A 26,543-nucleotide genomic window follows, 5' to 3' on the forward strand; every position below is an offset into this window, starting at 1 on the left:
GAAAGATGCTACCTGTGGAAATTCTTTGCAATGTGTGGATTCATCTCACAGTGTTAAACCTTTCTTTTAATTCAGTAGGTAGAAAACACTCACTGAGTAAAATCTAAGAAGGGACATATCAAAGCACACTGAGACCTATAGTGAAAATCTGAATATACCACGATAAAAACTAGAAACAGGCAAACTGTGGAAATGCTTTTAGATATGCAGATTCATTTCACAGAGTTAAACCTTTGTTTTGATTCAGCAGTTAGAAAACATTCCTTTTGTAAAATCTATGAAGGGACATTTCGAAGCCCATTGAGGCATATTGTGAAAAACTGAATATCCTGCCATTAAAACTAGAAACAAGCAATGTGTGAAAATGCTTTGCGATGTGCGGATTCATTTCACAGAGTTAAACTTTGTTTTGATACAGAAGGTTGGAAACACTGTCTTTGTAGAATCTAGGATGGGATCATTTAGAGCCCATTGAGGCCTGTTGGGAAAAATCAAATTTCCCTTGATAAAAACCACGTACAAGGTATCTGTGAAAATCCTTTGTGACCTCTGGATTCATCTCACAGATTTAAACCTTTGTTTTGATTCAGCAGGTTGAAAACATTCATTTTGTAGAATCTACAAAGGAACGTTATGAAGCCCAGTGAGGCCTACAGTGGAAAATGGAATATCCCATGATAAAAAGCAGCAACAAGATATCTGTGAAAATGCTCTGTGATGTGTGCATTCATCTCACATAGGTAAACCATTGTTTTGATTCAGAAGATTGGAAACACTCTTTTTAAAGAATCTACAAAGGGACATTTAGAAGCTAGTTGAGGCCTATAGTGAAAAATCGATTACCCCTCAATACAAACTAGAAACAAGCTATCTGTGAAAATGCTTTCAGATAAGTAGCTTCAGCCCAAAGACTTAAACCATTGTTTTCATTCAGCACATTGAAAACACTGTTTATGGAAAATCTATGAAGGGCAGGGTGGAAACACTCTTTTTGTAGAATCTATGAAGGGACACTGTGGAGCCCATTGAGGCCCGTATTAAAAATCTGAATGTCCCATGATAAAAAGTAGAAATAAGCTATCTGTAAAAAAGTTTTGTGATGAGAAGATCCATCACACAGAGTTAAACCTTTTTTTTTTTTTTTGATTCAGCATGTTGGAAACACTCTTTTTAAAGAATCTACAACAAGACAATTCGGGGCCCATGGACAAGTATATTGAAAAACCAGGCCGGGCGTGGTGGCTCATGCCTGTAATCCCAGCACTTTGGGAGGCTGAGGCAAGTGGATCACGAGTTGAGGAGATCAAGACCATCCTGGCTAACATGGTTAAACCCCGTTTCTACTAAAAATACAAAAAAAATTAGCCAGGTGTGGTGGCGGGCACCTATAGTCCCAGCTACTCAGGAGGCTGAGGCAGGAGAATGGCGTGAACCTGGGAGGCAGAGATTGCAGTGAGCCAAGATGGCACCACTGCACTCCAGCCTGGGTGACAGAGCAAGACTCTATTTAAAAAAAGAAAAAAGAAAAACCGAATATTCTGCGATGCAAACTAGCAATAATCTATTAGTGAAAATGCATTGTGATGTGTGGATTCATCTCACAGAGTTAAACCTTTATTTTCATTCAGTAGGTTGGGAACACTCTTTTGGTAGAATATACAAAAAAGACATTTTGGTGTACAGTGAGACCTAATGTAAAAAACTGAGCCCTTTGGGATAACAACTAAAAACTATATAGCTGTAAAAATCGTATGTGATGTGCAGATTCATCTCACAGAGTTAAACTGTTGTTTTGATTCAGCAGGTTGGAAACACTCTTTTGTAGGATCTATGAAGGGACATTTTGGAGCCGACTGTGGACTATAGTGAAAAACCTAATATCCCAGGATAAAAAGTAGAAACAATCTATCTGTTAAAATAATTTGCGATGTATGGATTCATCTCACAGAGTTAAACCTTTTTTTAAATTAAGTTAAACCTTTTTTGTTGTTGTTGCTCCCCCGCAATTTGGAGTCCTTCAAATTGCTGATTCAAAACAAATGTTCAATTCTGTGAGATGAGATGCAAAGATTTTCACAGATAGCCTGTTTCTAGTTTTCATCACAGGACATTTGGTTTTTCACTATAAGCATTAAAGGGCTCTGAAATATCCCTTTGTAGATTCTACAAAAAGAGTGTTCCCAACCTGATGAATCAAAAGAAAGTTTTAACTTTGTAAGATGAATCCACACATCACAAAGCATTTTCACCCATAGCTTGTTTCTAGTTTTTATCGTGGGTTATTGGTTTTTCACTAAATGCCTCAATGAGCTATGAACTGTCCTCTTGTAGATTCTACAAAGAAAGAATTTCCAACCAGCTGAAGTAAAACAAAGTTTTAACTTTGTAAGATGAATCTACACATCACAAGGCATTTTTACAATAGGTTGTTTTTAGCTTTTATCAAGAGATATTCTATTTTTCACAGTACACCTCAATGTGCTACAAAATGTCCCCTAGTAGATTCTACAAAAAAACTTTCTAAACTGCTGAATCAAAAGAAAAGTTCAGCTGGTGAGATGAATTCGCACATCACAAAGTATTTTCAGAGATAGCTTCTTTATAGTTTTTATCATGGGATATTAGATTTTTCAATATAAGCCTCAATGAGCTCTGAAATGTCTCTTTGTAGATTCTACAAAAAAAGTGTTTCCAACCTGCAAAATAAAAAGGAAGGTTTAATTCTGTGAGATAAATCCACACATTGCAAAGCATCTTCACAGTTGGCTTGCTTCTAGTTTTTATTATGGGATATTTGGCTTTTCACTGAAGTTCTCAAGTGCTCTGAAATGTCCCTTTGTAGATTCTATAACAAGAGTGTTTTCAAACTGCTGAATTGAAACAAAGGTATAACTCTTTAAGAGGAATCCACACATCACAAAGCATATATTCAGATATCTTGTTTCTAGTTTTTAAACCATGATATTTGGTTTTTCACTATAACCCTCAATGGGCTCAGAAATGTCTCATAGTAGATTTTACAAAAACAGTGTTTCCTACCTGCTGAATCAAAGCAACAGCTTAAATCTGTGAGATTAATCCAAACCTCACAAAGCATTTTCACAGATAGCTTATTCCTAGTTTTTATTGCAGGATATTTGGATTTTCAGTGTAGGCTCAATGGGCTCTGAAATGTCCATTCATAGGTTATATAAAAAGTATGTTCCCAAACCCCTGAAAAAAAAACAAAGGTTTAACTCTGTGAGATGAATCCACACATTGCAAAGCATTTTCACAGATAGCTTGTTTCTAGCTTTTATGATGAGACATTCGCAAGCTTTTATGATGAGACATTCGAATTTTTACTATTGGCCTCAATGGGGTCAGAAATGTCTTTTTGTAGATTCTACAAAAAAATGTTTTTTTATTTTTCTGAATCAAAATAAAGGTTTAACTCTTTTATATGAAATCACACATCTCAAAGCATTTTCACAGATAACTTGTTTCTAGTGTTTATCACTGGATATTGAGTTTTTCACTATAGGCTTCAGTGGACTCTTAATTGTAACTTCTTAGTTCTTCAAAAAGTGTGTTTCTAATCTGCTGTATGGAAGTAAGGGTTTACCTCTGTGAGACAAATCTTCACATCGCAAAGCATTTTCCCCAAAAGCTTGTTTGTAGTTTTACTTGTGTAATATTCGGTTTTGTAGTACAGTCCTCAATGGGCACCAAAATGTCCCTTCATAGATTATATGAAAACAGTGTTTCTAACCTGTTGAATCAAGACAAAGGTTTAACTGTCAGATGAATCTACACATTGCAAAGCATTTTCATAGGTAGCTTGTTTCAAGTTTTCATTGCAAGATATACGTTTTTTCATTATAGGCCCCAAGGGCTCCAAAATGTCTTAGAGTATTTCAAATCTGCAGTATAAAAACAAGGTTTAACTCTGTGAAACAAATGCATACATCACAAAGAATTTTCACAGAAAGCTTGTTTCTAGTTTTTATCAGGAGATACTCGGTTTTTCACTATAGACCTCAATGGGCTTTGAAACTTCCCTCCGTAGATTATACAAAAAGAGTGTTTCCACCTTGCTGAAACAAAAAAAAAAAAAAAGGTTTAACTCTTTGAGATGAATCAACACATTGCAAATCTAATTCACAGAGAGCTTATTTCTAGTTTTTTTTTTTTTTTTTGAAGGGTATTCTGTTTTTCACTATAGGCACCAATAGGCTCCTAAATGTCCCTTCATAGATAGATTCTACAAAAAGAGTGTTTCCAACCTGCTGAACCAAAAGAAAGGTTTAATTCTATGAGATGAAATCATGCACAAGAAAGCATTTTCTGAGATAGCTTTTTTATAGTTTTTATCACTGGATATTCTGTTTTTCACTGTAAGCCTCAATGGGTTTTGAGGATTGTACCTTTGTCGATTTGTACCAGAGGAGAGTTTACAACTTCCTGAATCAAAACAAAGGTTTAATGTTGTGAGATAAATCCACAAATTGCAAAATATTTTTACAGAAAACCTGTTTCTAGTTTTTATCATGGGATATTTGGTTTTCACTATAGGCCTTGGTGGGCTAAGAAATGTCCCCTCGTCAAATCTACAAAATAGGTTTCTCCAACCTGCTGAATCAAAATTAACATTCAACTCTGTGAAATGAATCCACACATCACAAAGCCTTTTTTTTTTTTAGACAGAATCTCACTCTGTGACTCATGCTGGAGTACAGTGGTGTGACCTCAGCTCACAGCAACCTCCACCTCCTGGGTTCAAGCAATTCTTATGCCTCAGCCTCCTGAGTAGATAGGACTACAGGCACATGCCACCATGCCCAACTTTTTTTTTTTTTTTTTGTATTTTTAGTAGAGACGGGGTTTCAAAATGTTGGCCAGGCTGCTCCTGAACTCCTGACTGCAGGTAATCCACCAGTCTCAGCCTTCTAAAGTGCTGGGATTACAGGTGTGAGCCACTGCACCCAGCCATGAAGCATTTTCACAGATAGCTAGTTTCTAGTTTTTATCACCAGATATTCAGTTTTTCACTATAGTCCTCAGTGGGCTTTGAAATGTCCCCTTGTAGATTCTACAAAAATAGTGTTTTTGACCTCCCAAGTCAAAACAAAGGACAAACTCTGTGAGATGAAACTACACATTTCAAAACATTTTTACAGATAGCGTATTCTAGTTTTTAATCATGATATATTCACTTTTTCACTCTAGGCTCCAATGGGCTCAGAAATGTTTTTTCATTGATTCTACAAAAAAAATTGTTTCCAACTTTTTAAATCAAAACAAAGATTTAACTTTGTGAGATGAATTCACAAATCACAAAATATTTTCACAGATAGTATGTTTCTGCTTTTTATCAAGGGTTGTTCTTTTTTTTATTGTAGGCCTCAGTGGGCTCTGAAATGTCCCCTTATAGATTTTACAAGAAAAGTTTCTCCAAGCTGCTGAATCAGAAGAAAAGTTTAACTCTATGAGATAAAATCACACATCACAAAGCATTTTCAGAGATAGTTTTTTAAATAGTTTTAATCATGAAATATTTGTTTTTTCAGTATTCGCCTCCATGGGCTCTGAAATGTACTATCATAGAGTAAACAAAATTAGTGTTTCCAGCATACTTAGTCAAAACAAAGGATTAACTCTGTGAGATGAATCCGCGCATTGCAAAGCATTTTAACAGATAGCTTGTTTCTAATATTTATCATGGGATATTCGGTTTTTCAATAAAAGCCTCAAAGGGTTCCGAAATGGAACTTCTTAGATTCTAAAAAGAGACTGTTTTCAACCTCCTGAATAAAAACAAAGATTTAACTCCATGAGATGAATCCACACATTGCAAAGCATTTTCACAAATAGATTTTATCTACTTTTTATCATGGAATATTGGGTTTTTCACAATAGGCTTCAATGGACTCTATATCACCCCCTATTGAATTCTACAAAATGAGTGTTTCCAACATGCTGTATATAAACAGAGGTTAACTCTGTGAGATGAATCTATATAAGCAAAGCATTTGCACAGAGAGCATGTTTCTAGTTTTCATAGTGAAATATTCAGTTTTCAGTCTGTGAGACCTCAATGGGCTCTGAAATGTCCCTTCGTAGATTGTACAAAACTGGGTTTCCAATCTGCAGAATCAAAACAAAGGTTTAACTCTGTGAGATGAATCCACACAACACAAAGCATTTTCACTAATAATTTGTGGCTAGTTTCTATCATGGGATATTTTGTTTATCAATATGCTCATCCATGGAAACCAAAATGTTCCTTTGTAGATCCTTAAAAAAAAAGTGTTTCTAATCTGCTGAATCAAAACAAATGTTTAACTCTGAGAGATGATACACACATCACAAAGCATTTTCACAGAAATCTTGATTCTAGTTTTTATCAGGGAATATTTGGTTTTTCAACATAGGCCTCAATGGGCTTTGAAATGTCCCTTCTTAGACAAAAAAAAAAAAAAAAAAAGTTTTCAAACTTTGAATTACAACTAAGGTTTAACTCTATGAGATGAATCCACACATTACAAAGCATTTTCACAGATAGCTTGTTTCTAGTTTTTATAGAGGGATATCCCATTTTTCACTATATGCCTCAATGGGCTTAAAAATGACCCTTCATAGATTCCACAAAAAGAGTGTTTCCAAACTGTTGAATCAAAGCAAAATTTTAACTCTGTAAAATGAATGAACACATCACAAAGCATTTTTGTAGATAGCTTGTTTCCAGTTTTTATCACAGGATATTCTGGTTTTCACTACAGGCCTCAATGAGCTCTGAAATGTCCCTTCATAGATTCTACAAAAAAAGTGTTTGCAACCTCCTCAATCTAAAGAAAAATTTAACTCATTGAGATGCCCACATTGAAAAGCATTTTCACACACAGCTACTTTCTAGTTTTTTTGCTGGATATGTGGGTTTTTCACTATAGGCCTAAATGGGCTCCAAAGTGTCCCTTTTAGATTCTACAAGAACAGTTTTTTCCTAAAGCTATCCCTCCCCCCTCCCCCCACCCCACAACAGTCCCGGAAGTGTGATGTTCCCCTTCCTGTGTCCATGTGTTCTCATTGTTCAATTTCCACCTATTAGTGAGACATGCGGTGTTTGGTTTTTGTTCTTGCAATAGTTTACTGAGAATGATGATTTCCAATTTCATCCATGTCCCTATGAAGAACATGAACTCATCATTTTTTATGGCTGCATAGTATTCCATGGTGTATATGTGCCACATTTTCTTAATCCAGTGTACCATTGTTGGACATTTGGGTTGGTTCCAAGTCTTTGCTATTGTGAATAGTGCCGCAATAAACATATGTGTGCATGTGTCTTTATAGCAGAATGATTTATAGTCGTTTGGGTATATACCCAGTAATGAGATGGCTGGGTCAAATGGTATTTCTAGTTCTAGATCCCTGAGGACTCACCACACTGACTTCCACAAGGATTGAACTAGTTTACAGTCCCACCTACAGTGTAAAAGTGTTCCTATTTCTCCATATCCTCTCCAGCACCTGTTGTTTCCTGGCATTTTAGTGATTGCCATTCTAACTGGTGTGAGATGATATCTCACTGTGGTTTTGATTTGCATTTCTCTGATGGCCAGTGATGGTGAGCATTTTGTCATATGTTTTTTGGCTGCATAAATGTCTTCTTTTGAGAAGTGTCTGTTCATGTCTTTGCCCACTTTTTGATGGGGTTGTTTGTTTTTTTCTTGTAAATTTGTTGGAGTTCATTGTAGATTCTGGATATTATCCCTTTGTCAGATGAGGGGGTTGCAAAAATTTTCTCCCATTTTGTAGGTTGCCTGTTCATTCTGATGGTAGTTTCTTTTGCTGTGCAGAAGCTCTTTAGTTTAATGAGATCCCATTTGTCAATTTTGGCATTTGTTGCCATTGATTTTGATGTTTTAGACATGAAGTCCTTGCCCATGCCTATGTCCTGAATGGTAATGCCTAGGTTTTCTTCTAGGTTTTTTATGGTTTTAGGTCTAATGTTTAAGTCTTTAATCCATCTTGAAATAGTTTTTGTATAAGGTGTAAGGAAGGGATCCAGTTTCAGCTTTCTACATATGGCTAGCCAGTTTTCCCAGCACCATTTATTAAATAGGGAGTCCTTTCCCCATTGCTTGTTTTTCTCAGGTTTGTCAAATATCAGATAGTTGTAGATATGCGGCATTATTTCTGAGGGCTCTGTTCTGTTCCATTGATCTATATCTCTGTTTTGGTACCAGTACCATGCTTTTTTGGTTACTGTAGCCTTGTAGTATAGTTTAAAGTTAGGTAGCGTGATGCTTCCAGCTTTGTTCTTTTGGCTTAGTATTGACTTGGCGATGCGGGCTCTTTTTTGGTTCCATATGAACTTTAAAGTAGTTTTTTCCAATTCTGTGAAGAAAGTCATTGGCAGCTTGATGGGGATGGCATTGAATCTATAAATTACCTTGGGCAGTATGACCATTTGCATGATATTGATTCTTCCTACCCATGAGCATGGAACGTTCTTCCATTTGTTTGTATCCTCTTTTATTTCATTGAGCAGTGGTTTGTAGTTCTCCTTGAAGAGGCCCTTCACATCCCTTGTAAATTGGATTCCTAGGTATTTTATTCTCTTTGAAGCAATTGTGAATGGGAGTTCACTCATGATTTGGCTCTCTGTTTGTCTGTTATTGGTGTATAAGAAAGCCTGTGATTTTTGTACATTGATTTTGTATCCTGAGACTTTGCTGAAGTTGCTTATCAGCTTAAGGAGATTTTGGGCTGAGACGATGGGGTTTTCTAGATATACAATCATGTCATCTGCAAACAGGGCCAATTTGACTTCCTCTTTTCCTAAATGAACACCCTTTATTTCCTTCTCCTGCCTAATTGCCCTGGCCAGAATTTCCAACACTGTGTTGAATAGAAGTGGTGATAGAGGGCATCCTTGTCTTGTGCCGGTTTTCAAAGGGAATGCTTCCAGTTTTTGCCCATTCAGTATGATATTGGCTGTGGGTTTGTCCTAGATAGCTCTTATTATTTCAAGATACATCCCATCAATACCTAATTTATTGAGAGTTTTTAACATGAAGCGTTGTTGAATTTTGTCAAAGGCCTTTTCTGCATCTGTTGAGATAATCATGTGGTTTTTGTCTTTGGTTCTGTGTATATGCTGGATTACATTTATTGATTTGTGTATATTGAACCAGCCTTGCATCCCAGGGATGAAGCCCATTTGATCATGGTGGATAAGCTTTTTGGTGTGCTGCTGGATTCGGTTTGCCGGTATTTTATTGAGGATTTTTGCATCAATGTTCATCAAGGATATTGGTCTAAAATTCTCTTTTTTTTTTGTTGTGTCTCTGTCTGGCTTTGGTATCAGGATGATGCTGGCCTCATAAAATGAGTTAGGGAGGATTCCCTCTTTTTCTATTGATTAGAATAGTTTCAGAAGGAATGGTACCAGTTCCTCCTTGTACCTCTGGTAGAATTTGGCTGTGAATCCATCTGGTCCTTGACTCTTTTTGGTTGGTAAGCTATTGATTATTGCCACAATTTCAGAACCTGTTATTGGTCTATTCAGAGAGTCAACTTCTTCCTGGTTTAGTCTTGGGAGGGTGTATGTGTTGAGGAATTTATCCATTTCTTCTAGATTTTCTAGTTTATTTGCGTAGAGGTGTTTGTAGTATTCTCTGATGGTAGTTTGTATTTCTGTGGGATTGGTGGTTATATCCCCTTTATCATTTTTATTGTGTCTATCTATACATATGTAACTAACCTGCACATTGTGCACATGTACCCTAAAACTTAAAGTATAATAAAAAAAAGAACAGTTTTTTCTACCTACTAAATCAAAACAAAGGTTTAACTCTGTGAGATGAACTCACACATTGCAAAGCATGTTCACAGATAGGTTGTTTCTAGTTTTTATCATGGGATATTGGATTTTTCACTGTAGACCTCAATGGGCTCTGAAATGTCCCTTTGTAGATCCTACAAAAAGAGTGTTTCCTACCTACGGAATCAAAACAAAGGTTTACCTCTGTAAAATGAATGCAAACAGCACAAATTATTTTCACAGATAGCTTGTTTCTAGTTTTAATCACGAGATATTCGCCCTTACACTGTAGGCCTCAATGGACTTAGAAATGTTGGTTTGTAGATTCTACGAAAGAGTTTTTTCAACCTGCTGAATGAAAGCAAAGGTTTAACTTTGTAAAATGAATGAACACATTACAAAGCATTTTCACATAGAGCTTGTTTCTATTTTTTATTGTGGGGTATTTTGTTTTCTACTGTAGGCCTCTGTAGGCCTCAATGGGCTCTGAAATGTCCCTTCACAGATTCTACAAAAAGAGCATTTCTAACCTGCTGAATAAAAATAAAGATTTAACTTTGTAAAATTAATCCACACATCAACAAGTATTTTCATGGATAGCTTGTTTCTAGCTTAAATCACGAAATACTCGGTTTTTTATTATAGGCCTCAATGGGCTCCAAAATGACCCTTCATAGATTCCACAAAAAAAAAAAAGCATTTCCAACCTGCTGAATCAAAACAAAGGTTTAACTCCATGAGATGAATCCACACATTGCCAATCAGGTTCACACACAGATTGTTTTTAGTTTTTATTGTGAAATATTCAATTTTTTTACTGTAGACCTCAATAGGCTCCAAAATGTATTTTTTGTGTATTCTACAAAATGACTGCCCCTACCTTCTTAGTGAAAATAAAGGTTTAACTCTCTGAGATAAATCCACACATTGCAAAGCATTTTCACAAATAAATAGTTGTTAGTTTCTGTCATAGGATATTTGGTTTATCAATATACATGCACATGGGCTCTGAAATATCCCTTTGTCGATGCTTCAAAAAGGGTGTTTTTAAACTGCTGAATCAAAACAAAGTTTTAATTCTGAGATCCACATATTAGAAAGCATTTTCACAGATAGCTTCATTCTATTTTTTATAAGGAATATTCAGTTTTTCACCATAGGCCTCGATGGGCTCCAAAATGTCCCTTTGTAGATTCTACAAAAAAACAGTGTCCCTAGCCTGTTGAATCAAAGCCAAAGTTTAACTTTATGAGATGAATCCACATATCACAAAGCATTTTCACAGATAGCTTATTTCTAGTTTTCATTGCAGGATATTCGGTTTCTCAATATAGTCCTCCATGGGCTCTGAAATGTTGCTTCATGGATTCTGAAAATATAGTGTTTCCAACCTGCTGATTCAAAGCAAGGGTATAACTCTGTGAGAGAAACCCACACAACAGAAAGCATTTTCAAAGATAGCTTGTTTCTAGTTTTTATCATGGGATTTCAGTTTTTCAGTGTAGGCCTCAATTTGCTCCAAAATGTCTTTTCGTACATTCAAGAAAAAGAGTGTTTCCAACCTGCTAAATCAAAAGAAAGGTTTGACTCTGTGAGATAAAATCACACATTACAGAGAATTTTCAGACATAGCTTTTTTATAGTTTTTATTATGAGACATTTGGTTTTTTACTATATGCCTCAATGGGCTCCAAAATATCCCCTCATAGACTGTATAAAAGAGCATTTCCAACTTACTGAATCAAAACAAAGGTTTAACTCTGTGAGACGAATTTACTCATGGCAAAACATTTCCACAGATAGCTTGCTTTGAGTTTTTATCACGGGATATTCCATTTTTCTCCATAAGCCTCAAAGGGCTCCAAAATGTTCCTTCATAGATTTTACAAAAAAAAGTGTTTCAAAACTACTGAATCAAAACCAAAGTTTAACTCTGTGAGATGAATCCACACGTCACAAATCATTTTCATAGATAGCTTTTTTCTAGTCTTTATTGTGAGACATTGGATTTTTTGCTGTAGACCTCAATGGACTCTGAAATATTGTTTCATAGATTCTATAAAATCAATATTTCCAACCTGCTGAATCAGAAGAAAGGTTTAACTCTGTGAGATGAATCCACACATCACAAAGCATTTTCACAGATACATTGCTTCTAGTTTTTATTGCGAGATATTCCGTTTTCACTATAGGCCTCAAATGGCTCCAAAATGTCCCTGCTTAGATTCTACCAAAAAAAGTGTTTCCAACCTGCTGAATCAAAACAAAGTTTTAACTCTTTGAGATAAATCCACACATCACAAACATTTTCACAGATAGATGTTTATAGTTTTTATTGTGAGATATTGATTTTTCACTACATGCCAAAATGGGCTCCAAATTGTCCCCTTGTAGAATGTACAGGCAGGGTGTTTTCAAAGGGCTGATGCAAAACAAAGTTTTAACTGTGTAGGATGAATCTACACATCACAAAGCATTTTTACAGATACCTTGTTTCTAGTTTTTATCACAGTATATTTGGTTTATCACTATATGCCTCAGTTTGCTCTGAAATTTCCTATCATATATTCTACAAGCTCCGCCTCCCAGGTTCATGCCATTCTCCTGCCTCAGCCTCCTGAGTAGCTGGGACTACAGGTGCCTGCCACCATGCCTGGCTAATTTTTTGTATACTTAGTAGAGACAGGATTTCCCCATGTTGGCCAGGATGGTCTTGATCACTTGACCTCGTGATCCACCTGCCTCAGCCTCCCAAAGTGCTGGGATTACAGGCATGAGCCACTGTGCCCGGCCAAAGAGTGTTTTTAGCCTGCTAAATCAAAAGAAAGGTTTAACTCTGTGAGGTAAAATTACGCATTGCAAAGCATTTTCAGAGATAACTTCTTTATTGTTTTTATAGCGGGATATTAGGTTTTTCACTATAAGCCTCAATGGGCTTTGAAATATCTCCCAGTCGATTGTAAAAAAGGAGAGTTTCCAAACTGCTGAATCAAAACAAAAGTTTAACACCTTGAGATAAATCCACAGATTGCAAAGAATTTTCACAGATAACTTCTTTCTGGTTTTTATCACAGGATATTCAGCCTTTCACTATAGTCCTCAGCTGACTGAGAAATGTACCCTCATAGATTCTACAAAAAGAGTGTTTCCAACCTGCTGAGTCAAAACAAAAATTAAAATCTGTGAGATGAAATCACATATTGCAGAACATTTTTACAGAGAGCTTGTTCTAGATTTTATCATGGCATGTTCAGTTTTTCACTATAGGCCTCAATAAGCTCTGAAATGCCCCTTCATAGATTCTACAAAAACAGTGTTTCAAACCTGCTAAATGAAAAGAATAATTTAACTCTGTGACATGAATCCACACTTTACAAAACATTTTCACACACAGCTTTTTTCTAGTTTTTATCATGGGATATCTGTTTTTTTTAGTATAGGCCACTATGAGCTCTGAAATTTACTACTGTAGATGCTACAAAAACAGTGTTTCCAACCTTCTGAATCAAAACAGAGGTTTAACTTTGTGAGATGAATCCACAAATCTTAAAGCATTTTCACAGATAATGTTTTTTTCAGTTTTTATTGGGGATATTTGGTTTTACATGATAGGCCTCAAAGGACTCAGAAATTTCTTCTTTTAGATTCTACTAACAGAGTGTTGCCAACCTGCTGTATATAAACATAGGTTTAGCTCTGAGATAAAGCCACATATCACAAACATTTTCACAGTTAGCTTGTTTCTAGCTTTTATCAAAAGATATTTGGTTTTTCACTATAGGTCCTAATGGGCTCCAAAATGTCTCCTCATAGATTATACAGCAGCTTACAACCTGCTGAATCAAAAACAAAAAAGGGTTTACCTCTGTGGAATAAATCCAAACATTTCAAAGATAATTCACAGGCAGCTTGTTTCTAGACTTTATCATGGCATATTGGTTTTTCACTATAGGCCTCAACAGGCTCAGAAATGTTTTTTGGTTGATTTTACAAAAAAAGTGTTTCCAACCTTTTGAATCAAAACAAAGTTTAAACTCTGTGAGATGAATTCACACATCTCAGTGTGTTTTCACAGATAGCTTGTTTGTAGTTTTTGTCAAGGGATATTCATTTATTTATTGTCGCACTCACTGGGCTCTGAAATATCCCCTCATAGATTCTACAAGAAAAGCGTTTACAAACTGCTGAATCAGAAGAAAAGTTTAACTCTGTGAGATGAAATCACACATCATAAAGCATTTTCAGAGATAGCTTCTTTATAATTTTTATCAAGATATATTCAGTTTTTCAGAATTGGCCTCAAGGGGCTCCAAAATGTCCTCTCATAGAGTCTACAAAATTAGTGTTTCCAGACTATGGAATCAGAACAAGGGTTTAACTCAGTAAGAAAAATCCACACATTGCAAAGCATTTTCACAGATAGCTTGATTCTAGTTTTTATCAGGGAATATTTGGTTATTTACCATAGGACTCAATGGGCTTTGAAATGTCTCTTCTTAGATTCTACAAAAAAAGTATTTCCAACCTTCTGAATTAAAAGTAAGGTTTAACTCTATGAGATGAATTTGCACATCACAAAGCATTTTCACAGATAGCTTGTTTCTAGTTTTTATCATGGGATATCCAGTTTTTACTATAGGCCTCAATGGGCTTCAAAATGATCCTTCATAGATTCTACTAAAAGAGTGTTTCCAACCTGTTTAATAGAAACAAAGGTTTAATTATGTGAGATGATTCCATACATCATGAAGCATTTTACCACACAGCTTGTTTCTAGTTTTTATTGCTATTTTATTATAGGCATCCATGGGCTCCGAAATGTACCTTGGTGGATTCTACAAAAAAAGCATTTACCACCTGCTGAATCAAAACAAGGCTTTAACTCTGTGAGATGAATCCACACATGGCAAAGTGTTTTTACAGATAGTTTTTTTTTTCAGTTTTTATTGGGAAATATTTGATTTTTCTTTACAGGCCTCAAAGGGCTCAGAAATGTCTTTTTTCTGAATCTACTAAAAGAGTGTTTCCAACCTCTGTATATAAACATAGGTTTAACTCTGTGAGATAAATCCACACATTGCAAAGCTAATTCACAGATAGCTTATTTCTAATTTTTATCACCAGATATTGGTTTTTCAATATAAGCCTTGAGATCAACTCACATCTTGCAAAGCATTTTCACAGATAGCTTTTTTTAGTTTTTATCAAGGGATATTCACTTTTTTATTGTAGGACTCAATAGGCTCTGAAATGCCCTTTCATAGATTATACAAAAAAAAAGTGTTTCCAACCTGCTGAATCAAGAAAAGTTAAACTCTGTGAGATGAAATCACACATCACAAAGCATTTTCAGAAATAGCTTTATTATAGTTTATACCACAAAATATTTGGTTTTTCAGGGTTAGCCTCAACAAAATTTTAACTGTGAGATGAATCCACACATCACAGAGCATTTTTCACAAATAGCTTATTTCTGGTTTTTATCGTGGGATAACTGGTTTTTCAATATAAGCATCAATGGGCTTCGAAATGTTCCTTCTTAGATTTTACTAACAGACTATTATCAACTTCCTGAATACAAACAATTGTTAAATCGGTAAGATGAATCCACACATTACAAAGAATTTTCACAGATACACTTTTTTTAGTTTTTCTCATGGAATATTGCATTTTTCACTATAGGCCTCAATGGATTCTAAATTGCCCTCTCTTACAATTTACAAAAACAGTGTTTCCAACCTACTGTATATAAGGAAAGGTTTACCTGTCTGAGTAGAATCTACACATGTGAAGCATTTTCATAGATAACATGTTTTCAGTTTTCATTGCAAAATATTCTGTGTTTCACTATAGGTCTCAATAGGTTCCAAAATGTCCCTTCGTAGATTCTACAAATAAAGTGTTTCCAACTTGCTGAAACAAAACTAAGCTTTAACACTAAGAGATGAATCCACACATTGCAAAGCATCTTCACAGATAGCTTATTTCTAGTTTTTATCATGGAATATTTGATTTTACACTACAAGACTCAAAGTCCTCAGAAATTTATTCTTTTAGATTCAAGTAAAAGAGTTTTTCATACCTGCAGTATGAAAACAAAGGTTTACTTCTGTGGGATAAACTCACACATCACCAAGGATATTCACAGATAGCTTGTTTCTAGTTTTTACCACAGGATGTTTAGTTTTTTGCTAAGGCTCAATGGGCTTTGAAACATCCCTCTGTAGATTGTACAAATTTGACCTGCTGAATCAAAACAAAGTTTAACTTTTTGAGATGAATCCACACATCGCAAAGCATTTTCACAGAGGCTTGTTTCTAGTTTTTATTGCAGGATATTGGTTTTTCTCTACAGGACAATATTGTCTTTGAATTGTCCCCTCATAGATTCTACAAACACTGAGATTCCAAGCTAATGAAGCAAAAGAAAATTTAACTTTGTAAGATGAATCTACATTTGCAAAGCATTTTTAAAAGATAGCTTGTTTTTAGCTTTTATTGCTGGATATTCAGTTTATCACTGTAGGCCTCAATTTGCTCTGAAATGTTTTATTGAATATTCTACACAAAGAATGTTTCCAACCCCTGAATCAAAAGAAAGATTTAACTCTGTGAGATTAAATCACACATTGCAAAGCATTTTCAGAGACAGCTTCACATAGATTTATCATGAGATATTTGGTTTTTCACTGTAAGCCTCAATCAGCTTTAAAATGTCTCTTCATAGATTGCACAAAAAAAGAGTTTCCAACCTTCTGAATAAAAAAAAAGTTTTAATGTTGTGAGGTGAATCCACCTACTGCAAAGCATTTTCACAAATATCATTTTTTCTCGTTTTTATCATGGAATATTCAGTTTTTAAGTGTAAGCCTCAGTGGGCTCAGAAATGCCCCTCAAAGATTCTACAAAAAGAATTTTTCTAATCTGCTGAATCAAAGCAACAGTTCAACTCTTTGAGTTGAATCCACACATCACAAAGCAATTTCACAGATAGCTTGTTTCAAGTTTTTATCACGAGATATTCGTTTTTTTTACCATAGGCCTCACTAGCTCAGAATTGTTCCCTCTTAGATTCTACTAAAACAGTGTTTCCAAAATGCCATATAAAAATAAAGTTTTAACTCTGTATGATGAATCTACACATTGCAAACCATTTTCAGACATAGATTATTTCTAGTTTTTATCATGAGATATTCTGTTTTTGACTATAGGCCTCAAAGGTCTCCGAAATGTCCCTTTGTAGGTTCTACAAAATGAGGGTTTTCAACGTGCTGAATACAAACAGAGGTTTAACTCTGTGAGGTAAATCCACACATCACAAAACATTTTCACTGATAGTTTTTTTCTAGTTTTTATTGTGTGATATTTGATTATTCACTATAGGCCCAATGGGTTCCAAAATTTCCCTTTGTAGATTCTACAAAAAAGTATTTCCAACCTGCTGAATCAAAACAAGGTTTTAACTGTATGAGATAGATCTACACATCATAAAGCATTTTCACAGATTGTTTGTTCTAGTTTTTATAGGGGGATATTTTGTTTTTTACTATAGGCCACAGAGAGCTCGGAAATGTCGTCTTTTAGATTCTGCAAAAAGAATGTTTTCCACCTGCTGTATATAAATATAGGCTTAACTCTGGGAGAAACATCTGCACATCACAAACATTTTCACAGATGGCTTGTTTCTAGTTTTTATCACGGGATATTTGGTTTCCCACTAGAGGCCTCAATAGGCCCCTAAGTGTTCCTTTGTAGATTCTAAAAAAAGTTTCCAATTTGCTGTATAAAAACAAAGGTTTAACTCTGTGAGATGTGTGCACACATCATAAAGCATTTTCACAGAAGGATTCTTTTTAGTTTTTCCATGGGATACTCTGTTTTTCATTTGAGGCCACATTGAGATCTGAAAAATCCCTATATAGATTCTACAAAAAGAGTGTTTCCAGCCTGCAGAATCAAACCAAAGGTTTAATTCTGAGAGATCATTCCAAACTTCGCAAGACACTTTTACAGATAGGTTGTTTCTAGGTTTAATTGTGGGATATTTGGTTTTTTAATATAGGCCTCAAAGGGCTCTGAAATGTCCCTTCATAGATTCTATGAAAACAGTGTTTCCAACTGGCTGAATCAAAACAAATATATAACTCTGAGATAGAAATCCACACATCACAAAGCATTTTCACTGACAGCTTGTTTCAAGTTTTTATTGCAGAATAATCAGTTTTTGACTATAGGCCTCAATGGGCTTTAAAATGTACCTTCATGATTTCTACAAGAAGAGTGCTTCAAACCTGCTTACTCAAAGCAAAGGTTTAATTCTGTGAGATGAGTCCACACATCACAAAGCGTTTTCACGTATAGTATGTTTCTAGTATTTATCACTGGATATTTGGCTTGGTTTTTCACTGCAGACCTCAATAGGCTCTCAAATATCCCCTCATAGATTCTACAAAAACAAGTGCTTTCAACATGATTAATCAAAACAAAGTTTTAACTTTGTGACATGAAAAGACACATCATAAAGGATTTTCATAGATAGCTTGGTTCTGGTTTTTATCGTGGGTATTCAGTTTTCCACTACAGGCCACACTGGGCTCCAAAATGTCCATTCAGGCCTACAAAAAGAGAGATTTTTGCCTGCTGAATCAAAACAAGGGTTTAGCTCTGTGAGGTGAATCCACAGATCTCAAAGAATTTTCACAAATACCTTGTTTCTAGTTTTTATCACAGGATGTTGGTTTTTTTCATATGCTTCTTCATGGGATCTGAAATGTCCCTTCATAGATTCTACAAAAAATATTTCCAACTGGCTGAATCAAAACAAAGGCTTAACTCTGTGAGTTGAATCCACACATCACAAAGCATTCTCATATATAGCTTGTTTCTAGTTTTTATCTTGAGATATAAAGTTTTTAACTGTAGGGCTCAATGTTCTCTGAATGTGCCTTCTTAGGTTCTACAAAAAAACTGTTTCCAACCTGCTGAATCAAGATAAAGGTTTAACTCTGTGATGTGAATTGACACATTGCAAAGCATTTTCACAGATAGCTTTTTTCTAGTTTTTGTCACCAGATATTCAGTTTTTCACTATTGGCCTTTGTGGATTCCCAAATTTCCTTTCGTAGATTCTACAAAAAGAGTGTTTCCAATCTGCTGACAAAACAGAGCTTTAAATCTGTGAGATGCATCCACACATTGCAAAGCATTTTTACAAATAGCTTGTTTCTAGCTTTTACCATGGGATATTTGGTTTTCCAGTATGGACCTCAATAGGTTCCCAAATGTCCCCTTGTAGATTGTACAAAAGGAGTGCTTTCCATGTGCTGAATCAAAACAAAGGTTTTACTCCATGAGATGAATCCACACATTGGAAAGCATTTCCACAGATCGCTTGTTTCTCATTTTTATTGTGAAATATTTGGTTTTTCACTGTAGGCCTTAATGTGCAGCAAAATATCTTCTCGTAGGTTCTACAAACAGACAGTTCCCAACCTGCTTAATCAAAACAAAGGTTTAACTCTGTGATATGAATTAACACATTCTAAAGCATTTTCACAGATAGCTTGTTTCTAGTTTTTATTTCCACATTTTTTTCACTATTGGCTTCAATGTGCATTAAAATGTTTCTTCATAGATTCTACAAAAAGAGTTTTCCAAACTGCTGGATTAAAATGAAGGTTTAACTTTGTGAGATGAATCCACACATCACAAAACATTTTCACAGATAGCTTGTTTCTAGTCTTTATCATGGGATATTTGGTCTTTCACTGTAGGCCTAAATGGGCTTCAAAATGGCCTTTAGTAGATTCTACAAAGAGAGTATTTCCAATCTGCTGAATGAAAAAGAATATTTAACTCTGTGAGATTAATCCACACAATGCAAACATTTTCAGAAGTAGCTTGTCTTTAATTTTTATTGCAGGATATTTGTGTTTCAATGTACTTGTTTATGGGCTCCAAAATGTCCCATTGTATATTCTACAAAAAGAGTGTTTCCAATCTTCTGAATAAAAACAAAGATTTAACTCTGAGAGATGATTCCACACATCACAGGACCTTTTTACAGATAGCCTGTTTCTAGTTTTCATTGCGGGATATTTAGCTTTTCACTATAGGCCTCACTGAACTTTGTAATGTCTTTTTGTATAATCTATAGAAATAGCATTTCCAGCCTTCTGAATCAAAACAAACATTTAACTCGTGAGATGGATCCACACATCTCAAAGCATTTTCATAGATAGCTTGTTTCTACTATTTATCAAAGGATATTCGATTTTTCTATTTACTTCTCCATGGGCTCCGAAATGTCCCTTCATAGATTCTACAAAAAAGAGCATTTCCTAAATGCTAAATCAAAACAAGGGTTTACCTCTGTGAGTTGAATCCACACATTTCAAAGCATTATCACAGATAGCTTGTTTCTCATTTTTAATGCAGATATTCAATTTTTACTATAGGCCTCAATGTGCACCAAAATGTCTTGTCGTAGATTCTGCAAACAGACTGTTTACAACCTGCTTAATCAAAACAAAGTTTTAATTCTGTAATATGAATCCACACATCACAAAGTATTTTGACGGATAGCTTGTTTCCAGTTTTTATCTCCACATATTTTGTTTTTCACTGCAAGCTTCAATGGGCTTTGAAATGTTTCTTTGTAGATTCTACAAAAAGAGATTTTTTTTTAACCTACTGAATTAAAACAAAGGTTTAACTCTGTGAGATGAATCCACACATCACAAAGCATTTTCACAGATAGCTTGTTTCTAGTTTTTATTGCAGGATATTTGTTCTTTCACTGTAGGCCCAAATGGGCTCCAAAATGGCCTTTAGTTGATTCTACAAATAGAGTGTTTCCAACCTGCTGAATCAAAATAAATATTTAACTCTGTGAGATGAATCCACACAATGCAAAGCATTTTCAGAGGTAGCTTGTTTTTAGTTTTTATTGCAGGATATTATATTCAGTGTTTCAATATGCTCATTTATGGGTTCTGAAGTGTCTCTTCGTATATTCCACAAAAAGTGTTTCCAACCTGCTGAATAAAAGCAACTGTTTAACTCTGAGAGATGATTCCACACATCACAATATCTTTTGATCGATAGCCTGTTTCTAGTTTCAGCATGGGATATTCAGCTTTTCACCATAGGCCTAAATAAGCTTTGTAATGTCTTTTCATATAATCTACAAATAGAGTGTTTCCAGTCTGCTGAATCAAAATAAAAATTTAACTCTTTGAGATGGATTCACAAATCCCAAAGCATTTTCACAGATAGCTTGTTCCTACTTTTTATCAAAGAATATTCACTTTTTCCATTTATTTCTCTATGGGCTCTGAAATGTCCCTTTATAGATTCTACAGAAAGAGTGTTTCCTATCGGCTAAATTAAAACAAAGTTTTACCTCTATGAGTTGAATCCACACATCACAAAGGATTTTCACAGATAAGTTGTTTCTCGTTTTTGATATGGGATATTCAGCTTTTACTATAGGCCTCAATGTGTACCAAAATGTCCTGTAGATTCTACAAACAGACTGTTTACAACTTGCTTAATCAAAACAAAGTTTTAATTCTGTGATATGAATCCATACATTGCAAAGCATTTTAACAGCTTGTTTCTAGTTTTTATCTCCACATATTTTGTTTTTCAATGCAGGCTTCAATAGGCTTTTAAATATTTATTCATAGATTATACAAAAACAGTTTTTTTTAACCTGCTGACTGAAAAAAAGGTTTAACTCTGTGAGATGAATCCACACAATGCAAAGCATTTTCACAGATAGCTTGTTTCTAGTTTTCATGGCAGGGTATTCGGTCTTTCACTGTAGGCCTCAATGGGCTCTGATATGGCCCTTAGCACATTCTACAAAAAGGGTGTTTCCAACCTGCTGAATCAAAATAAGTGTTTAACTCTGTAAGATGAATCCACACAACAAAAAGCATTTTTACACATAGCTTTTTTGTAGTTTTTATTGCAAGATATTCAATGTTTCAATATATTCATCCATGGGCTCCAAGATGTTTCTTGGTATATTCTACAAAAAGAATGTTTCCAACCTGCTGAATAAAAACAAAGATTTAACTATAAGAGATTATTCCACACATCCAAGATCTTTTGACAGATAGCTTGTTTCTAGTCTTCATCGTGGGATAGTCAAGATTTCACTATAGGTCTCAATTAGCTTTGGAATGTCCTTTCATAGAATCTACAAAAAGAGTGTTTCCAGCCTGCTGAATCAAAACAAGGGTTTAACTCTGTGAGATGGATCCACACATCCCAAACCATTTTCACAAATAGCTTCTTTCTCCTTTTCATCAAAGGATATTTACTTTTTCCATATACTTCTCCATGGGCTCCGAAATATCACTTCATAGATTCTACAAAAAGAGTTTCCAACCTGCTGAATCAAAACAAAGGTTTAACTCTGTAAAATGAATGCACACATTTCAAAGCGTTTTCACAGATAGCTTTTCTCTATTTTACATTGCGGGATATTTGATTTTTTGCTATACTCGTCCACGGGCTCCGAAAGGTCCTTTTGTAGATACTACAAAAACAGTCTTTTTATTCTGCTCAATCAAAACAAATGTTTAAGTCTGAGAGATGAATCCCTGCATGGCAAAGCATTTTTACAGATAGCTTGTTTCTAGTTTCTATTGTGGGATATTTAGTTTTTCACTGTAGGCTTCAATGGGTTCTGAAATGTCCCTCTGTAGACAAAGGGACAAAAAGAGTGATTCCGTCCTGCTGAATCAAAACAAAGGTTTATCTTCTTGAGATGAATTCACACATCTCAAAGCGTTTTCATAGTTTCTAGTTTTTATCATGGGATATTCAGTGTTTTACTCTTGGCCTTAATGGACTCTAACATGTCCCTTCATAGATTCTATAAAAAGAGTGTTTCCAACCTGGTAAATCAAAACAAATGTTTAACTCTGTGAGAAGTATTGACACATCACAAAGCAATTTCAAAGATAGCTTGTTTCTAGTTTTTATTGCAGGATATTTGGTTTTTCACTATAGACCAAAATTGGCTCCAAAATGTACCCTTGCAGATTCTACAAGAAGAGTGTTTCCAACCTGCTGAATCAAGACAAAGGATTAACTCTGTGAGATAAATATACACATGGCAAAGAATTTTTACTGATAGGTTGTTTCTAGTTTCTTTAGTGGGATATTCGATTTTTCACTGTAGGCCTCAATGGCCTCTGAAATGTCCCACAGAGATGGTACAAAAAGACTGTTTCCAATGTGCTGGATAAATACAAAGGTTTAACTCTATCAGATGAATCCAAACATCACAAAGCATTTTCACAGGTAGGTTTTTTCTAGTTTTTATTGTGGGATATTTGGTTTTTCACTATTGGCCCTAATGGGCTCCAAAATGTTCTTTCTTAGATTCTACAAAGAGACTGTTTCCAACCTGCTTAATTAAAACAAAGATTTAACTCTGTGAGATGAATCCACACATTGTAAAGCATTTTCAGAGATAGAATTTTTATTATTTTTATTGCAAAATATTCAGTTTTTTACTATAGGCATCAATGGGTATGAAATGTCCTTTGTATATTCTATTTAAAAAAGTATTTTTTAACCTGTCGAATAAATACAAAGGTTTAACTCTGTGAGATGAATCCACATATTGCAAAGCATTTTCAAAGATAGATTGTTTCTACTTTTTATTGCAGGATAATCAGTGTTTCACTATGGGCCTCAATAGGCTTCAAAATATCCCTTCATAGATTTTACAAAAAGATATTTTCCAATCTGCTGAATCAAGACAAAGGATTCAATCTATGAGATGAATCCACACATTGCAAAAAATTTTTACTTAGAGCCTGTTTCTAGTTTTTATCATGGGATAATGGGTTGTTCATCAATGTGCTGAATCACAAAAAGGTGTAACTCTGTGAGATGGAATCACACATCGCAAATAATTTTCAGACATAGTTATTTGTTATTGTTACAGTGGGACATTCAGCTTTTCTCTGTAGGCTTCAACAGGCTTCTAAAACTCTTTTTGTAGATTGTAGAAAAAGAGTGTATCCAAAGAGCTGAATCAAAACAAAGGTGTAATTCTGTGAGATAAATCCACACATTGCAAGGTATTTTCACAGATACCTTGTTTTTCGTTTTTATTGTGTGATGTTCGGTTTGTCAATGGGCTCTGAAATGTTTCTTTGTTGAATCTACAAAAGGAAAGTTTTCAATCTGCTGAATCAGAAAAAAGGTTTAACTCTGCGAGATGAATCCACACAATGTAAAACATTTTCACAGATGGCTTGTTTCTAGTTTTTACCACGGGATATTCGGTTTTTCACTACAGGTCTCAATGACCTCCCAAATGTCCCTTCTTAGATTCTCCAAAAAAATTGTTTCCAACCTGCTGAATAATAACAAAGGTTTAACTCTGTGAGATGAATCCACACATGGCAAAGCATATTCAGAGATAGATTTTTTATTGTTTCTATCACAAAATATTTGGTTTATTACTATAGGCATCAATGGGTGTGAAATGTCCCTTTGTATATTCTATAAAACAAGTGTTCACAATCTGCTGAATAAAAGAGAGGTTTAGCTCTGTGAGATGAAATCACACATTGCAAAGCATTTTCAGACATAGTTTCTTTTTAGTTTTTGTTGATGAATGTTTGTTTTTTCACTATACTTCTCAATGGGTCTATGTACCTTCGTAGACTGTACAAAAAGAGTGTATCCAACTTGCAGAATCACAGCAAAGGTTTAACTCTGTCAGATAAATCCAAATATCACAAAGTTTTCTCACAGATCACTTGCTTCTAGTTTTTATCACGAGATATTCTGTTTTTCACTATAGGCCTCAATGGGTTCCGAAACGTGTTTTCCTAGATTCTACAAAAAAAAGTGTTAACAATCTGCTGAATCAGAAGAAAGGTTTAACACTGTGAGATGAATCCACAGATCACAAAGCATTTTCACAAAAAGCTTCCTTTTAGTTTTTTATTGCAAATATTCAGTTTTTCACTATAGGCCTCAATGGGCTTCCAAATAACTTTTCTGAAATTCTACGAAAAACGAGTTTCCAACCTACTGAGTGAAAACAAAAGTTTCACTCTGTGAGATGAATCTACACATTGCAAAGCATTTTTACAAATAGGGTTTCTAGTTTTTATCGTGGGATAATCAATTTTTCACTATAGGCCTTAATGAGCTACGAAAAGGCTCTTCATAGTTTCCACAATTAAAGTGTTTGCAACCTGTTGAAACAAAACAAAGGTTTAACTCTGTGAGATAGATCCACACGTTGCAAAACATTTTCACTGATAGCTTGTTTCTAATTTCTATCACAGGATATACAGTTTTTCACTATACGCCTCAATGGGCTTTAAAATGTCCCTTCGCAGATTCTACAGAAAGAGTTTTTCCAACCTACTAAAAAAAAAAAAAAAAGTTTAACTCTGTGAGATGAATTCACACACAGCAAAGTGTTTTCACTGATTGCTTGTTTCTACTTTATATCGTGAAATATTTGGTTTTTTAGTATAGGCTTCAATGGGCTCTGAAACTTTCCTTTGCAGATTCTACAAAATGAGTGTTTTTAACTTATTCAATCAAAAGAAAGTTTTACCTTTGTAAGATGAATCCAAACGTCACAAAGCATATTCACAGATAGCAAGCTTTTAGTTTTTATCGCAGAATATTTTGTTTTTCACTATATGCCTCAATGGGTTCCACAAAGTTTATTCGTAGATTCTACAAAAGGAGTGTTTCCAACCTGCTGAATCAAAACAAAGGTTTAACTCTTTGAGATGAGCCCACAAATCCTAAAGCATTTTCACAGATAGCTTGTTTCTAGTTTTTACCATGGGATATTCGTTATTTCACTATAGGACTGCATGGGCTCTGAAATGTCCCCTCGTAGATCCTACAAAAAGAGTGTTTCCAAACTACTGAATTAAAACAAATCTTTAAGTGTGTGACATAGTTTCACACGTCAGAAAGCATTTTCACAGATAGCTTGTTTGTAGTTTTTATCACGGGATTTTCGGTTTTTCACTATAGGCCTCAATGTGCTTTGAAATGTCTCTTCTTAGGTTCTGCAAAAAACGTGCTTCCAACCTGCTGAATCAAGACAAAGATTAACTCTGTGAGATAAATGCACACATTCTAAAGCCTTTTGACAGATAGCTTGCATGAAGTTTTTATCAGGGGATATTCTGTTTTTCTCAATGGGTATCAAAGGGCCGCCAAATGTCCCTTCACAGATTCTACAAAAAAAGTCTTTAAAACTGCTGAATCAAAACAAAGATTTAGCTTCATAAGATGAATCAAGACGTCACAAATCATTTCACTGAAGTCTTGTTTCTAGTTTTTATCACAAGGTAATCAGTTTTTTACTATAGGCCTCAATTTTCTCAAAAATGTCCCTTCATAGATTCTAGAAAGAAAGTGTTTCTGACCTGCTGAATCTCAGGAAAGGTTTAACTCTGAGATGAGATCGGACATCAGAAAGCATTTTCATACATAGCTTCTTTGTAGTTTTTATCCCAGGATATTCAGTTTTTCACTATATGCCTCAAAAAATTTTGAAATGTTCCCTCATAGATAGTACAAAATTATGAGGGGACATTTCAAATGAGGGGACATTTCAAAAGATTGTACAAATCTATGAGGGGACATTCCAAATGAGGGGACATTTCAAAAGAGCGTATCCAACCTTCCGAATCAAAACAAAGGTTTAACTCTATATAAT

General features: G+C 34.9%; 1 long non-coding RNA gene across 1 annotated transcript; it reads right to left on the bottom strand.

Moving 5' to 3' along the window:
- Positions 1–24,008: 24,008 nt before the first annotated feature.
- Positions 24,009–25,937, bottom strand: LOC134760478 (uncharacterized). Its single transcript, XR_010137951.1, has 3 exons — positions 25,654–25,937; positions 25,419–25,565; positions 24,009–25,047 (listed from the first exon to the last, which is right to left on the bottom strand). It is a non-coding gene; the product is annotated as an uncharacterized LOC134760478 (long non-coding RNA).
- Positions 25,938–26,543: the final 606 nt, after the last annotated feature.

The sequence above is a fragment of the Pongo abelii genome, chromosome 19 (genome assembly GCF_028885655.2).
Source record: "Pongo abelii isolate AG06213 chromosome 19, NHGRI_mPonAbe1-v2.0_pri, whole genome shotgun sequence".
NCBI lineage: Eukaryota > Metazoa > Chordata > Mammalia > Primates > Hominidae > Pongo > Pongo abelii.